We start from the raw sequence: 14,691 nt of genomic DNA, 5'->3' as shown, positions 1-14,691 counted from the left end.
AATAAAAACAGGTAGTAGTACAATGTGGGGGAAAAGTAAAAGCTATTATAAAGCTGTGAAAGTGTCTGAAATACCACTACACACAGTAATACGGACAAATCTCACAACCATAAGGTTGACATAAAATAACACATACTTTATGATTGTACTAATTTAAAGTTCAAAAATAGATGAATGTAATCCGCGGTGTTAGAAATCAGGACAGTGGTTAACCAGGAAAGGGGTGGGTTCAAGAGTGGCTTTGGGTGCTGGTAATGATCTGTTTCTTGATCTTGGGGCCGCCTACATGACTGTGTTTAATTTGTGAAAATGCACTGAACTGCCCACTGAGGGTTTTCATTTTTCTGTATGCATAAAAATTAAAGTTCAAAAACACCTTTTAAGTAAAAAAAGGCAAAAATAAAAATAATTTATTTTTAAAGATACTTAACAAGTTATATATTTTGAGTCAGTCAGATACTAGAGAAACAGTGCAGAGCTAGAGATTCACTGAACCTCAAGAGCATCACACTCTGGCTGGGGAGGACATAAGCCAACAAGCCCACTGTGTTTGCGTACAGATGAGACGCTGTGGGAAGCACAGAGGGTATGGCTATCTCAGTCAGGGAAGGATAATTGTGTGAGAATTTTTGAGGCAGACATGGCTGGGGGGTGGGGGGCGGGGGCAGTGGTAGTACTTGTATAGAGAAGGACATTTCAAGGAAAGGAGGCAAAAAACTCAAGGGAGTAGGGGAAATTTAAGTTGTGGTGAGACTAGAAAAGAGACAGAGATCAAAAAGAGGGAGATAATGCCGACAGGGGCTGTATAATGAAGAGAACTGAATGTTGTGCTAAGGAGGCCTTAAATACATCCTGTAGATAAAAAGTTAACAAAAACTTAAAAACAAAAACATGATACAATCAGATAAATACTTCTGGTTTTAGAACTTTATACATAAACAAATGTTTCAAACATAATGAGGGTTTGCTGTGGTTTTAAATAAAAACATTCAAATATCCTATAGCTTAAATTTTTATATTGTCCTCATAAATTATAAGGCTAATAGCATTTATACTCAATGAGAATATTTAAACAATGATGTTTAAAACTAACAGTGTTAAAGTTACTAAATAGAAAAATCTCTATTTTTCCAATTCTTAAGAATATAATAGGATCTTCTTGCTTCCAGAATTACGGCTGAATAGGAGCTCCAAAGGACATGATATTTTAAAACATCATGAATCTCATATCAGGTAGAAGAGCTTTTAAAGATCACCACCTTCCCCAAAATGCCCAAGGCCTACAGAACCAGAAGTGGGACCAGAGTGTGGAAGTAGTGGGACCAGGTTCTGATTATTTGGGAATTTGAAAGGGAATGGTTGCCTAGACATATTTGCTTCTAATACCTCACCATCAGGAAGTTGAGCCCATGGACTAGCCAGCTGCAGGGCAGGAAAGGAAGACTAGGATTCCTGCACAGAGAGCCAGCCACAAGGATGGCCAATGTGATCTCAAGCCAGTGGCAACCCCTGGCTACCTGAAAAAGCAGCAGAAGCATCCTCTGCAGACAGTTTTTCCAATTCCAATTTTAGCCAAAAAGACATCAGAGTAATAATCTCAACAAAGAGCAAACATCAAGAAAGAAAGCCACTAAGACTGAACAGAAACATTAATCAACAGATTCAGAACCTGAGGACCGCCAATATGAGATCTGTCAGACCCTCAATCTAGTGTAGCCATGGATGTAATATGTAGAGAATCATAAAGATCTCCCATCAACATGAGAGTATTACAGATGATCAGAAATTTAAAAAAACAAAACCCCAAAAGATAAAAATATTTCCTAGAAATGAAGTCAGGGTAAACAGATTAAACCAGGTGAAGAGAGAATTACAAAACTGTAAAACATATCTAAAGAAATGATCCATATATAGAACGGGACAATGGGGAATATGGAAACATGGAAAAAGATATGCCAGGCAAAACCGAATCCAAGGAATGGCGGTAGCCTTTTTGTGGTACTGTAAGTCAATAAAGGCATTAAGAATAGAGTATTATTAGAAGTAGATGGTAAAACATAATGATGAAAAAGGTTTAATTCACCAAAAAATTGTTAATTTTTTATACTTTTAGGAACCTAATAAGAGTGTCAAACTATATAAAGCAAAAACTGACCGAATGGCAAAATGAAAATGTACATCATAGTAGGGAATGTGAACAGACTTGTCTCAATTTAAGACATACAGTGGATGGTTCTAACATATACATGTAGAATTCTACACCTAACAATTAGAGAATATATACACATTAATTTCAAGCTTACATGGAACATTAAAAAATACTGATCACATCTTCCAGCGCGCACACACACACACACACACAAATCAATAAAAAGTTTAATCCATTCTAAAACAAAGAAAACTGATCACATATTAAGCCATAAAGCTAGTTTTCACAAATTTCAAAAAGTCAATGGTATACAAACTAAGTTCTCTCACCACAATGCAATGAAATTAGAAGTTTAAAATATAAATTTCTCGGGCTTCCCTGGTGGCGCAGTGGTTGAGAGTCCGCCTGCCGATGCAGGGGACGCGGGTTTGCGCCCCGGTCTGGGAAGATCCCACATGCCGCGGAGCGGCTGGGCCCATGAGCCACGGCCGCTGGGCCTGCGCGTCCGGAGCCTGTGCTCCGCAACGGGAGAGGCCACAGCAGTGAGAGGCCCGCGTACCGGAAAAAAAAAAAAAAAAAATTTCTCTGTGCTTGGAAATATAATTTTGAGAATCAGTAAAAATAGCACTTAGGAGGAAATGTAAATGTGAAATAAGCCTTCTTATTTTTACATTAGAAAAGAAATAAAGGTTCAAAGTCTACAAGCTGTACATCTTTTTTAAGAAAATAGAAAAGAAAAACAGAATATAGGAGGTAGGGAGAAAAAAATTACAAGAGTAAAAAAAAAAATTAAAGAAATTTTAAAAATAGAGTTTAAATATATAACAGAATCCTATATCTCTTCCGTGACAGATCAAGAAAAGAGATGAAAGGCACAAATTAATAATATTAGGAATGGAAGAAAGGCCATAACTATTGATAAAAAAGCAAAGGTCTGGGCTTCCCTGGTGGCGCAGTGGTTGAGAGTCCGCCTGCTGATGTAGGGGACACGGGTTCGTGCCCCGGTCCGGGAGGATCCCGCGTGCCGCGGAGCGGCTGGGCCCGTGAGCCATGGTCGCTGAGCCTGCACGTCCGGAGCGAGAGGCCGCAGCGGTGAGAGGCCCGCGTACCGCAAAAAAAAAAAAAAAAAAAAAAAAAAAGCAAAGGTCAAAAAGGAAGTTGACAACAACCTACTGAAGAGGCAAAAATATTTGCAAATAATATGACTGATAAAGGGTTAATATCCAAAATATATAAACAGCTCATACTACTCAATATAAAAAAAATCCAATTAGAAAATGGGCAGAAAACCTGAATAAACATTTCCCAAAGAAGACACACAGATGTCCAATAGGCACACGAAAAGATGCTCAAAGTTGCTAATCATCAGAGAAATGCAAATCAAAACCCTAATGAGGTATCACCTCACACCTTTCAAAATGGCTCTCGACAAAAAGACCACAAACAACACATGCTGGCAAGGATGTGGAGAAAAGAGAACCGTAGTACACAGTTGGCGGGAATGTAAATCAGTGCAGCCATTATGGAAAAACAGTATGGAGGTTCCTCAAAAAACTAAAAATAAAACTTCCATATGATCTAGCAATTCCACTCCTGGGTATATATTCAAAGAAATGAAGACACTAATTCAAAAAGATATAAACAACCCAATGTTTGTAGCAGCAGTTACTTAACAGTGGCCAAGATATGGACACAACCTAAGTATACACCAAAGGATGAATGGATAAAGAAGATGTGGAATACACACACACACACACACACACACACACACACACACACACACACAGGAATATTACTCAGCCATAAAAAACAATGAAATTTTGCCACATGCAACAACATGGATGGACTTGGAGGGTACTATGCTTAGTGAAATAAATCAGACAGAGAAAGACAACTACTCTATGTTATCACTTATATGAGGAATATAAAAAATAAAACAAACTAACATAACAAAACAGAAAGACTCACAGATATAGAGAATAAATTAGTGGTTACCAGTGAGGAGAGGGAAGGGGAGAGCGGCAAGACAAGGGTAGGGGATTAAGAGGTACAAACTATTAGGTATAAAATAAATAAGCAACAAGGACATATTTTATAGTACAGGGAATACAGCCAATATTTTATAATAAATGTAGTGTAAGCTATAAAAATATTGAATCACTATGTTGTACATCTGAAACTAATATAATATTGTAAATCAACTATATTTAATAAAAAAGTGTAAGTGACAAACTTCTGAAAAACTTTAGGCCAAATGAAATAGAAAAATTAGATTAAATGAACAAATTATTAGAAAATTTATTTACTAAACAGATTTGGGAAGAAAAAGAAGTATACTAACAGAAAAACTGAAATAGTTTTAAAAAAACAAAAACACCACAGGTTCAGATGTTTTTACTGGGGAATTCTATTTTTTTAAAAAATAAATTTAGTTATTTATTTTTGGCTGCATTGGGTCTTCGTTGCTGCGCGCAGCTTTCTCTAGTTACAGTGAGCAGGGGCTACTCTTCGTTGCTGTGCACGGGCACTAGGCGTGCGGGCTTCAGCAGTTGTGGCTCACAGGCTCTAGAGCACAGGCTCAGTAGTTGTGGCTCACGGGCTTAGTTACTCCGCGGCATGTGGGATCTTCCTGGACCAGGGCTCAAACCCATGTTCCCTGCGTTGGCAGGCAGGTTCTTAACCACTGTGCCACCAGGGAAGCCCTCTACCAAACTTTTAGGGAAAAGATGATTATAATCTTCATAAACTTTTCCAGAGAACAGAGAAAAGGGAATACCTTCTAACTCATTCTATGAGGTCAGTATAACCTTGATTCACAAATCAGATACGGACAACAGATAAGGAATATTAGAGGACACTAGACTAAATCTCATTCATAATCACAAATGAAAAACTCCTAAACAAAATATCTAAAGACAGAAAACAGCAGTATATAAAAAAGGCAATACATTATGACAAAATAATATGACAGTAACAGAAGAGTGATATAACATTAATATGTCTATCAACTTATTTGCTCACACACATAAAAAGTAATAAAACTCAGTATCTTTCATGACAAGCTAGCTTTCATTACAAGGGCTAAAAGGAAAGTTCCTGTGCCCTCCAAAGATTGTTACTGATAATCCTACAATAAATGTCATTCTTCATGGAGAGATGCCTGTAGTATCCCCTTTAAAATCAAGAGCAAGACATGGATACCAGTATTACTACTTTCCTTTGATACTGCCACAGAAGTCTTGGTCTAGGTAGTCAATAAAGAAAAAGAAATTAAAAGAGGACTGGAAAGGAAAGAAGAAAATACTTATGATTTGCAGAGAATAAAACTATATACCTAGAAGAATCTGCAGAAAAGTTATTAGAAATAATGACAGCGTTACAAGGCAGTTACCTATAAAATTAACATGCAAAATCAACTGCGTTTCGATATGCTAACAAAAATCAATTCTAGATAAAGACACATTAAAAAAAAACTTGAATCATCTCCTAATCACAACACAAAACGTGCCAACCATAAAACAGAAGACAAAACTCTATTAAAATCAAGGACGACTTTTCATTGAGATGACAAAAAGAACAAGTAATAAGAGAAAACACACGCAGCACAGCAACTAGAAGACTAGTACATCAGATTTATAAAGAAAAACATAAATACTATAGAAAAGTAAGTAAAAGACAAGAACAGTTATTTTACAGAATGACATATGACCAGTAAATTTAAGATACTCAAATTAGTTGTAAGAGAAATGTAATTTAAAATTATAAAAGAACATCATTTTACACCTGCTACATCAGCAGAGTCTAACACTAGGAAGGTGTTGGATCAAGTGTTACTGGTCAACTTTGGGAAAAAACTTGGAGTTTCCTAAAACAGTGCTGCTCATGTTCAAGGTTCAACGTTCCAAAGTGTTCAATGCTCTTTTCTCCTTTCCTTTATTAATAAATTTACTTCATGAAAAATTGACAACCGAATTAAAGAGAGCTTAGTGATGCATATTTCTTAACTCAGTGTGGCAACTGGTCCACACTTCAAGTAGCACTGCATCTAAGCAAAACCCTATATGTGTACACTGTGAGGCATGTACAAGATTGTATGTACATGCATGTTTGAAACAGAAAAACAGGAAACAACCCAAACTGTCTGTTCAACAATAAGAGAAGGGATAATTAAAATGAGTTATAATCACATACCAGAATATCTTACAGCAGTGGAAATAAATTAACTATGGTTACATGGATAATGCAACTTCACGAAAAAATACTGAAAATATAATACTGAGTTAAAAATAGAAGTTTTAGAAGTATAAATCTATCATACTTTCTAAAGCTTAAAAACAAACAAAATTATAACCAACATATATTAAGTACATCTTTGTGATTAAAAATTGCTTATGGGCTTCCCTGGTGGCACAGTGGTTAAGAATCCACCTGCCAATGCAGGGGACATGGGTTCGAGCCCTGGTCCAGGAAGATCCCACATGCCGCAGAGCAACTAAGCCCGCGCACCACAGCTACTTAGCCTGCGTTCTAAAGCCTGCGAGCTACAACTACTGAGCCCACGAACCACAACTACTGAGCCCGTGAGCCACAACTACTGAGCCCACATGCCACAACTACTGAGTCCACGTGCCACAACTACTGAGCTCATGTGCCTAGAGCCCGTGCTCCGCAACAAGAGAAGCCACCGCAATGAGAAGCCTGCGCACTGCAACGAAGAGTAGCCCCTGCTCGCAGCAACTAGAGAAAGCCCGCACGCAGCAACAAAGACCCAACACAGCCAAAAAATAAATAAATAAAATAAATATTTTAAAAAAATTGCTTAAAACATAGTTGAACAATATTAAAAAATTCAGGATTCTTAGGGCTGGGAGTGGGAAGGTACAAAGATGAGGTAAGAGGGAAACAGAGAGAAATTACTGGTAATATTCTAATTAGTTCAGATGAAATATGTAACATGCCTTAAGACACATTAAAATATAACAATAAAATGACTTGAACAAAAAACCCAAATGCAGATGGAGTTTTTTTAAGCCCCCAAACCTCACAAGTTATTCTTTTTTTTTGAGAATCATACAGCAATCATAAATCATTGCTTTACAATGGTGTGTTAGTTTCTGCTTTATAACAAAGTGAATCAGCTATACATATACATATATCCCCATATCTCCTCCCTCCCACCCTCCCTATCCCACCCCTCTAAGTGGTTACAAAGCACTGAGCTGATCTCCCCTCACAAGTTACTCTTAATTGAATGTGCATTAGGCCACCTTTGCTGAGTCAACAATTACACACTGAATAAGTATTATGGGGGAGAAATGCGGTATTTTTTTTAATAAAAATAATCTACATTTGAAATAACTAACCACAATCTACAGCTCTGCATTCTAAAAAGATAACACTCTCTATTGTAAGGCAAGCCAAATTTGATATCAACTCTTTAATTAGCTATGATTCCAAGATGAAGAGTTACATAATATTAATATCTATTCATATAATGATGGTGCAGTTAGAGACAGACCCTCTGTAAGGGGGAAAATCTCAGACTTTTAAGGAGATGTCTATTAACAGTTTAATTATGAGTTGTGTATTTCTCAAGATGCTACATGGAAGAGTATGTAAAGTGTCTTCTATCAACATTTTTTTAAAGCTGCTATCAGACATATTCTTGGGGAGAGACAGAGAGAGAAAGAGAGGGAGGGAAGGAGAGAGGGCGTGCGCACGTGTGCTTGTCTTTGGTGTGAATTCTGATTAGAACTGTAAACCCTGAAGAGGTTGCAGCCGCTCACATATCCCTTAATGTCATATTTTTTTAATATTTATTTATTATTTATATGGTTGCATCGGGTCTTAGTTGCGGCAGGTGGGCTCCTTAACTGTGGCATACGGCATCTAGTTCCCTGACCATGGATCGAACCCGGGACCCCTGCAATGGGAGCGTGGAGTCTTAACCACTGTGCCACCAGGGAAGTCCCCTCCCTTAATGTCACCTTGTTGGTGCCAATAAATGAAATTCACAACTTAAATAAGAAACACATAACATAAACTAGTGAGCCACATGCCAAAGGCAAAAAGAAAGAGAAAGCAAAACAAAAAAAAATCCTCTTACCAGGTAATTAATGCCTTGTCAGCCAGGGGAAAATACCAACATCACAGTTTACAATTAGCTCTTTAGGCTGTAGAACGGGTTGGTAAACATTTTCCGTAAAGGGTGAGATAGTAACTCTTTTCAGCTTTGCAGGCCCCACAGTCCTAGTTGCATCTACTCAACTCTGCCATAGTAGCACAAAATCAGCCACAAAAGCCGCTTGGAAATGAATGGGTGTGGCTGTGTTCCAATAAAACTTCATGAAAAAAAAAAAAACTTCATGGACACTGAAATCTAAATGTTATATATTTTTGCATTTCACAAAATACTATTCTTTTGGTTTTATCCAAACATTTAAAAATGTAAAATCCATTCTCATATATTGTGGGCTAAATAAAAATAGTCGGCAACTTGGATTTGGCCCAAGAACCAAAATTTGCTAACCCCTGCTCTAGAAAAATAGGATGAGTTCGGGATACAGACTAAGTACGAATCCTGTCCCCACAATTTACCAGCTCAAGTGACCCTGGGCAAGCTCCTTAGTTGACAGCGGCTTCAGTTTGCTTATGTACAAAAGGAGAATAATTATTATTTCCTTCACAAGGGTAGTGCTAAGGATTAAATTAATTATTTCATGTAAAATGCAATAACTGTCTGGCTCATAGTGAGTGCTCAATGACAATTATTAATATTATCAGAAAGTTCAGTTGGCTGGACCCAGGCCCTATCTCTCTATTAACATGAGCCCTTTTCGTGGCCTTTGGCACTGCTTCAGGGAAAACAAAGGGCTCTCATTCTTCCCTGGACTGTCAAAGATCCTTCCCAATCCGGTTTATTATCTGACTTACCCTCCCTATGTGATCTTTTCTGTAAAGGACCAGTTAGTTTTATAAAATGACCTGCCCATGTCCCATTCTCTTAAAATGTTACTAATGGGTCAGCGATACCTGACCAATCTGATCGACAAGGGGTCAGCAAACGATGGCTGCTTTTGTAAATAAAATTTTATCACAACACAGCCGAGCTCATTTATTTAAGTACTGTCTATGGATGCTTTTGCACCACAAAGGCAGAACTGAGTAGCTGTGACAGAGGCCGTGTGGTCTGCAAAAGCCTAAAGTTTTTACCATTTGGCCCTTTATAGAAAAAGTTTGCTAACCTCTGTGATAGAAAATTCATGCTAATATGATAGTCCTGCTTATGAACAAAGATACTCTGGAGATACTGTCGGACTCTCAAGGTCTCAACTTTAATGTTGGAAATTGAGGGACACTGGTGGTGAGACACGAAGGTGGCCTCATACGATCCCTGCCTCAAGGTTTTCATGTCCTTGTATGAACCCCTTCTCTTGAGTGTGAGTAGCATCTGTGATTTGTTTCTAGCCACAACAGAATACAGCAAAGGTGACAGGATGTTAGTTTATATAAGACCCTGTGCTGTTACTTGCTCTGGAGACTCTCCTTGCTGGCTTGATGAAGTAAGCTGCCATGCTGGGGGAGCCTAAATGGCAAAGAACCCTGGGTGGCCCTAGGAGCTGAGGGAAGCTTCCAGCTGACAGCCAGCAAGAAATTGAGGCTTTCCGTTCTACAACTGGAAGTAAATGAATTCTGAGAACAGGAGTGACCTTGGAGGTGGATTCTTCAACAGATGAGAATGTAGTCCAGCCACCTTGATTGTAGCCTTTTGAGATCCTAAGCAGAGGACAAGTTAGGCTGTGCATAGACTTCTGACTCACAGAAACTATGAGATAATAAATATATCTTGTTTTAAGCCACTAATTTTGTGGTAATTTGTTATGCAGCAATAGATAAGTACTATACCTCCTAAACTTTTGAATGAACCTCAACCAAGGGTGAGAAGCAAATTATCTAGCATCCATGATAACAATGTCTTCAGAGACTACAAATAGAAAATGGTCTCATCCACCAGACTGGTTGGTTTCTAGTCACCACCCCTTTCTCCTAGCTTCTGCAATGCAGTGTGCTTTTCAGTCTAGTAATAATATGGTTACCAAAACCAAAATGAGGAGCGAGAGAGAGAAACCATTCCCTAAAGAGTTGAGGGAACTGGAAAAGTTAGCTTTGAGGAGAGAATTAAATGCTTGCAAAATACCTGCCTTTAATAAAGTATGTTATGAATAAGTAATGATGCTTTTTAGAAAGAATTATGATTATTTGGTGAGAATACTCTCCATTTCCTACACATCATCTGTAAACTGCCAGCAGTTACTTCCTAAAACAGACAGAGAACCACGTTACTTCTACTCTCTGGAATCTTCTCAAAGTCTACAAGGTAAAAGCCCTTCAAAATCAGCTGCAAACCTACAAAGCTGCCCTTGGCCACAGTACCTGCTCCCCACAGACTTCTTTGTACTATTTTCAGAATATGCCACCTATGTTCATTCCTTCTTCCTTTTTCATTATTGTTTAAAAGGTCATGTCCTTGGTGCAGCCTTCCCTAACTGACCCAAGCATAAATAATCGTGTTTCCTCCACATATGCCTCTACCTATAGCTGTATTTCTTTTTTATAATGATATCCCCTCCCCCACCATAAATATTCTTCAAGGACAGGGTGATTATTTAATTCAGTGATTCACAAAGTGTGGTCTAGGTACCCTGAGGGTTCCCAAGGTCAAAACTATTTTCATAGCAACACAAAGATACTTGCCTTTTCACTCTCATCTCGCACAAGTGTGGCGTATGGCTTTCCAGAGGCTGCATGATGAAGTCAGCTATAGAAACGTGCACCTATGTATTATTTTTTAAAAGTTTCCCAGTACCAATTTTTTAACTTTTTTAAAAATTATTTATTTATTTGTTTGGTTTTTTTATATTTGGCTGTGTTAGGTCTTCATTGCTGTGCACACAGGCTTTCCCTAGTTGCAGTGAGCGGGGGCTACTCTTCGTTGCAGTGCGCATGCTTCTCACTGCGGTGGCTTCTCCTGTTGCGGAGCATGGGTTCTAGGCGCATGGGCTTCAGTAGCTGTGGCTCACAGGCTCTAGAGCGCAGCCTCAGTAGTTGTGGCACACAGGCTTGGCTCCTTCGCGGCATGTGGGATCTTCCCGGGCCAGGGATGGAACCCATGTGCCCTGCACTGGCAGGCAGATTCTTAACCAGTGTGCCACCTGGGAAGCCCGCCCACTATCAATTTTTAATATAGTAAATGTCAACAGATATAATCCAAATAAACTGAAGAAGCATTTTGGGATCCTTAATATTTTTAAAAAGTCAAAGAAGTCCTGAGACCAAAACATTTTAGAAATGTGAGTCCAATAATTTCTGTCTTCCTAGGGAAGGAGGGAATGATAGGAACTCATTCAACACTTCTGGGAGACTAATCATGTCATTCACTGTATTAAAGTTCAAACGTTCCATAAAGCTGGCAATATACAGTCTAACCAGGCTCGTGAGCCTTGTATCAAACTCTCTATAACCTAGCTCCAACCTACCTCTGTAAGCTGCTCTCTTTCTACATCCTTATTTGAACTATGTATTGTGGCCAACCTGGTTAACTTCCTGCCATTTGAACAACCTTCCATTTCCATCTCTGTGCCTTTGTTCACATTGTTCTACAGAATTGGATACTGTACTTGTTCCAATCAGTGACATTCTAAACCTCTTTTTTTAACATTCAGCTCAAATCCTATTTTCTTTGTGAAGTCTTCTTTAGCCTAAAATTACAAGTCCCATTGTGTTCATTCTTACAGCACTTCCTATCTACAGTCCTCCTTGAACAATTAATACTATATACTTCATTCTATCTCCAATCCTCCAACACTGAATTATTTTTCCATGTATATGTAACTCATCACAAAAAATAGCCCCAATTATTAGAGGGTATTTCGTGTGTCTTACATAACTGCCCCACAGCAAGAGAGCTACATCAAATAACTGATATAGTTATAACTGATTTGACCAAAAAAAAAAAAAAAGTCACCAAAGGTAGACAATTGTATTACATAAGGGAAGCCAATTTCTTCCTAAAAATTCTTATCCTACCATCTAATAAATATGATTCATTAGGCAAGTCACTTCAATCCTAGCTAGTCCTTAGAGGTTAAATGTCCTATTGTGAGCTGCTCAGAAGTCTGAATTTCTATTTCAATGCTTCTTGAAATAGATCTGAAAGAGCCCTTCAAATAAAACAGTGACAAAGAGAAGAGAGAAGCCCACTCCACATGACATAGTCAAAGATCAAATACTGATCCATTTTTTCCTGAGGTTCACTAGCCTAGCATGTTTTCACACACTGGTGTTTTAGAACTGCCAGATTTTAAAGATGTCACGGGAATCCTCAGGGTGAGAAGAATGAGGCTATTTATATGCTGTGAATAGTATCTGAGGCAAGAATTGTAACAGTCACTTCTGGGCTTTATGTTCCTAGAAAGTGACCTTTTCAACATTATTATTATCAGGATGCTCTTCTTAATCTCCTGATGGACTCCAGACTAGTTCTTAACCTTCTTGAAAACTAGGAGTAATGAGTTGGGTTCTTCTACACAGAGCTGTGACAAATTATTCAAGATACACTCCTTGGAGTCCTGTATTCGATAAGGTGTTAATCCACTCACTGATATAGAAGAATCTTCTCTGAACGTTCTATTTGTGATTCAATTTCCCTAAAAGCATAGTCAATTATAAGGAAAAAGCATCAATGAACTTAATCTTTCAAATTCCTCTAAACCAGAATTAAGATACAGACAGTAAATCTACTCAGTAGCAAAAATAAATAAATAAAATAAAACCAATACTTGAGGCTAGGAAATACAAATGGAGGGTACAATAATAAGTATCTGACAGACTCTTGACAGGTTCTTAAATATACATATACATTCCAACTCTCTGGGGGAAGGGCTGACGACCTAAAAGGGGCTGAGAGTCATTCTGTTATGATTTTTATTTAGGAAAATGTTCTTATTCTTAGGAGACACATGCTGAATTATTTAGGGGGTACAAAGAATCATGATGTCTACAACTTACTTTGAAATAATTCACCAAAATCATAATAAAATAAAAATTATTTATTAGATTCCTAGATAGGTAGAAATGGCAAAATTGAACCTAACTGGTAGGCATACAAGATTTCACTGTGCTATCCTATCAACATTTCAGTATGTTTGGCTACAAGTAAACAGGTTATCAGAAAGGCTATTTTGTTTAGTCTCCAGGTCAAATTAAAAAAAAAAAATTAATGAAGCTCTTTAATAAAAGGCTTAGTGATAAAATTTTAAAAAATCTTTAATATTCAAATATATTACGTACGTTATTTGAAAAATAAATCAAATTTAACAATTCCTAGATGGGGTCTATTCTCAACCTAGTAGAATGAAACTTAAAAACATAGGTCAGACCCTGACACTCTTCTGCTCAAACCCCTCATTTGGCTCCACCTCAGAGTAAACATTAAAATGTTACAATGGCCCACAAGGCCCCTCATAATCTCCCTTGACCTCCTCTACCCTGCAATTCAGCTACCTGCCCATGATTCTCCTTGCTATTCCTCAACTATGCCAGGCAGCTCCTGTCCAGCGGCCTGTATACTGGCTGCTCCCAATGCTTGGAACCCTCTGACCTTAGATGTCTACACAGTTCCCCCTTCCTTGCCTTCCACTTACATCTTTGCTCAAATGCCACTTTCTTGGTGAGACATGCATTCCCTGACCATTTAAAACTGCAATTCCCCACACTTCACTCTTATTGACAGGTCCCTGCTCTATTTTCACCATGCCACTTACCAGCCAACACACTCTTTCTACATATTTACATTTAATTTATACATTCTAAGTTTTACACATTAGACGCCTGTCCATCTTCCACCTATAAAATATGAAGTCCACAAGGGCAGGAATTTTGGTTGGCTTTGTTTACCAGTACCCTAGCACCTAGAACACAATGAGACGCCATGATAACACAATATATTTACAGTCTTATTTATCTCTCAGTTAAAAGGGGAAAAAAAGTTTAGCTTAAAACTGATATCCCATGGGTTCGTGCCCCGGTCCGGGAAGATCCCACATGCCGACATGCCGTGGAGAGGCTGGGCCCATGAGCCATGGCCGCTGAGCCTGTGCGTCCGGAGCCTGTGCTCCGCAATGGGAGAGGCCACAACAGTGAGAGGCCCGCGTACCGCAAAAAAACCACAAAAAACAAAAAACAACTGATATCCTGTCTAAGAATGGTTATGTGGTATGGGCTCATACGCTGAATTTTGCTGTGAGTTTCTCAGCACTTAATCTTGTATAGATGAAACAGCCACAGTCACTCTTGCCTGTCTCTTTACGCAGAGCCTAGGTTTTCAGGAGGGCCGGGTCTTTTCCTATTGCATTTGTCATAGTATATAACGTAATACATACAATGGAGCTATTAGACCTTTAATGATCCTTGTTCAATGAATGAAAAATACACAAACATTCCTACATATTTTACTTCTGTCAGCATGCTACAGGGAAGAGAGG

General features: G+C 38.3%; 1 protein-coding gene across 4 annotated transcripts in view; it reads right to left on the bottom strand.

The window, feature by feature from the left end:
- SMARCC1 (SWI/SNF related, matrix associated, actin dependent regulator of chromatin subfamily c member 1) overlaps nucleotides 1-14,691 on the bottom strand; it is a 181,286-nt gene that overhangs the window by 44,195 nt on the left and 122,400 nt on the right. The window lies entirely within an intron of this gene.

This window comes from Lagenorhynchus albirostris, chromosome 10 (genome assembly GCF_949774975.1).
Source record: "Lagenorhynchus albirostris chromosome 10, mLagAlb1.1, whole genome shotgun sequence".
Taxonomy (NCBI): domain Eukaryota; kingdom Metazoa; phylum Chordata; class Mammalia; order Artiodactyla; family Delphinidae; genus Lagenorhynchus; species Lagenorhynchus albirostris.
Note: the sequence above shows the minus strand (reverse complement) of the source record. Positions and strands in the feature narration are given on the sequence as shown.